The sequence below is a fragment of the Scomber scombrus genome, chromosome 3 (assembly GCF_963691925.1).
Source record: "Scomber scombrus chromosome 3, fScoSco1.1, whole genome shotgun sequence".
Classification (NCBI taxonomy): domain Eukaryota; kingdom Metazoa; phylum Chordata; class Actinopteri; order Scombriformes; family Scombridae; genus Scomber; species Scomber scombrus.
This window is the reverse complement of record NC_084972.1, coordinates 33,489,108-33,492,629: the sequence shown is the minus strand read 5'-3', so window position 1 is coordinate 33,492,629 and position 3,522 is coordinate 33,489,108.

Here is a 3,522-nt window from a genome sequence, read left to right as displayed (position 1 = left end):
AATTTTTCCTTCGTTCTTTCCCTCCTTTCCTCTTTCTTTGCTCCTTCCTTCTTCCATACTTTTTTCCTCATTTCCTTCCATCCTTCCTCCCTCCCTCCTTCCTTCCTTCCTTCCTTCCTTCCTCCCTCCTTTCCTTCCTCCCTCCCTCCTTACTCCTTTCCTTCCTTCCTCTTTTCCTCCTTCCTCCTTCCTCCTTTCCTTTCTTCCTTACTCTTTTCCTTCCTCCCTCCCTCCTTTCTTCCTGCCTTCCTTCCTTCCTCGTTAAAACAAAACATTACCAAATCTATGCATCCACACTTGAGTTAGTTACTTCTGTACTAACTCAAGTATCACTGCTGTAATTGGGTTGTTCTGTCACCACGTCTCTTATTGGACACCCCCCCCCCCTGCCTGTCTGGATGATAATTGGCCTGAAGTCACAATGACAATACACCCAGTCCACCATGGATGCACATAGTTGGTTATCTTCCTGTGTTTTCTCTACCTTTATATAAATGCTGTTTGTAATGTGTGTTCTGACCCTGATGAAGTTGTTGCTGAAGCTTTCACTTTCTATAATCTCACAGGCCTCCAGCTGACATCTTGATTAATTACACCGTGTTTTACACAGTCAGGGCAGAGTCCCAAACGGACTGCTAATGAGGCATTAACAAATATTCTGCTACAGGTAAAGACACACATAACAACAACAGGTAAATGAGTCATTGCGTAACACTTCTGCTGCTCTTCACACTAAACTAATGTCTCGTTCATGAGCCTCGAGCGCTTCAGTAACACAGTGTGACAGAACCTTGGGATGCATGTGTCTTTTATAGAGACGTCTCATCTGTCTTTCTTACCTTTATTTTATTCTCTGAAGGTGGATATAATGATATAACAAAGATGAGTTATTAACCAGGCAGGGAGTTCCGGTCCTCTGCAATGATGCCAACGTGGAAGTAACTTAAAACTGCATTCTATCAAAAGGCCACCAGGGGGCGACCGTTTTGGTGTCAAAAGGACTTCCGTCTCTATACAAGTCAATGGAGAATTCACCAACTTCTCACTTGATTTCTAACCTCAGTAAACGTTTTCAAAATGTGTTTATGGTCTCAATCGCTAGTTTAAAGCCTTCTTCAATGCAGTATGATGTTCATTTGGGACATTTTGGCCTCCCTGATTTTATATGTGACGATAAAGCAGGGTATGCATTAGGGCGTGGCTACGTCGTGATTGACAGGTTGATTGGTTCACAGGTTCAGGAGGGCGCCTCTTGCTCCTCCTGATGCCCATATAAGTAGAATCCGTGTTTTTATTTTCCCCAGCATGCACCTGAAATTTTCAAGATGGCGCTGCTCAGATCTGATACTATTGGCCTCAGAGCAGCAGTCCACAAACCAATGGGTGACATCACGGATGTTACGTCCATTTCTTATATACAGTCTATGGTTATTAATGAGTCCAGCTGCATGTTTGCTGTTTCAAAGTCAGTTTAGATGTTTCTGTTTTATCAGTGGAGGTGATGAAGAGTTGCAGCTGTGGTTTTAACTGATATGGTGGTTATATTTCTACATATGCTGGTTCACACACACACACACACACACACACACAGGCCGGTTTTCATCATGCGGCGGTGTGATGACAGCGTGATGATGTAACGGCTTGTCAGAGCAGCTGAGCCGTCGTGTCGTTTGTTTGGTGTCAAAGAAACAAAAGAAACAAAACACAACGAGGCTGAAAGCTGAGAGGAACGCTTAACAGACACATTCCTGTAAAACACACACACACACACACACACATACACACACACACACACACACACACACACACATACGCGCACACACACACACACACACACACACACACTATTGTGCATTGATCCATGTTCAAAAAACACATGATCATGTATGTGCAAATGCTGCAAAGGAAGAGCAGAGAGAACCCAATGAACTCTCCTCTCCTCTCCTCTCGCCTCGCTCCTCTCTCCTCTCCTCTCCTCCGCTCCTCTCCTCTCCTCTCTGCTCCTCCTCCCCTCTCTGCATCTCCTCTCCTCTCCTCCTCTCCTCTTCTCTCCTCTGCGTCTCCTCTGAAGGAGAATATAGATGGAAACGTCTGTATGTTGTAACTTTGATTCAGACTCATCAGAAACAAGTTATCGATACATATTTTGGACAGACATTCACGGCTCCCAGAGGATAAATCCTAATGACTGATTCTCCTCTAGCGCCACCATGAGGTTCACCTGTAAAACTGCAGACAAGATCAATCAATACTTTTTATGTTATTAACTTTTGATCCATGATTTAAAATGTGTGACATCATCACAATGTAAAGTCTATGGGCCGAGCAGGAACTCTACTGAGCATGTGCAGAGAGCCTCTCGGAGCAGCTCGGTCTCATACAGTCGACTCTGGTGTAGATTTAATGGAAGTACAAGCATGATGAAATATGTCTGATCAATATTGTTTCTATTCTGAGTCCTTGACTTCACAAAAACCCTAAAAACCATCCTCAACTCTTTCATCTGCTGGTTTATCCCTCTTTTCCTTCCTTCTTTCTTTCGTACTCTTTTCTCTCTGTGTGTTTTACTCAGTTTTAATATTTCAACACTTTTTTTCTCTACTGTGCAGCCTTTTCTTGCTTTTCCCCCAATTTCCACACACACACACACACACACACACACACACACACACACACACACACACACACACACACACACACACACACACACTCACACACACACACACACACTCTCGCTATGATCTCAGGAGGCGGTTTGTTATGTGAGTATCTGTGTGTGTTCCAGTCAGGCAGAGTTTATCCAGGTCAGTAAGTTGATCTGATTAAGTCAGTTTAACAGTCGCCTGAGGGGCTAAACCCCCCCCAATACCCCCCCTCCCTCAAATACCCCCTCCCTCATTCTCCTACTTCTCACCTCCATTTCTCTCCCTCCTTCATATTACTGTGACTTAGCCCCGTACTCTATCCTTCTGTCTTTGTCTTTCTCAATATGTCACTCTCTCTGGTTTTTTTTTTCTCATTTGATATTCTATCTGTTAACTGGCCTGTCGTTTAATTCCAGTAATGGAGGGATTAAGATGGAGGGATGGAGATGGAGGGGGGAGATGGAGGGATTGAGACGGAGGGGTGGAGATGGAGGGATGGAGAAGGAGGGATGGAGATGGAAGGGTGGAGATGGAGGGATTGAGATGGAGGGATTGAGATGGAGGGGTGGAGATGGAGGGATGGAGAAGGAGGGATGGAGATGGAGGGGTGGAGATAGAGGGATGGAGATAGAGGGGTGGAGATGGAGGGGTGGAGATGGAGGGATGGAGATGGAGGGATTGAGATGGAGGGATGGAGATAGAGGGATGGAGATGGAAGGATGGAGATGCAGGGGTGGAGATGGAGGGATGGAGATGGAGGGATTGAGATGGAGGGATGGAGATGGAGGGATGGAGATGGAGGGGTGGAGATGGAGGGATTGAGATGGAGGGATGGAGATGGAGGGTGGAGATGGAGGGATGGAGATGGAGGGGTGGA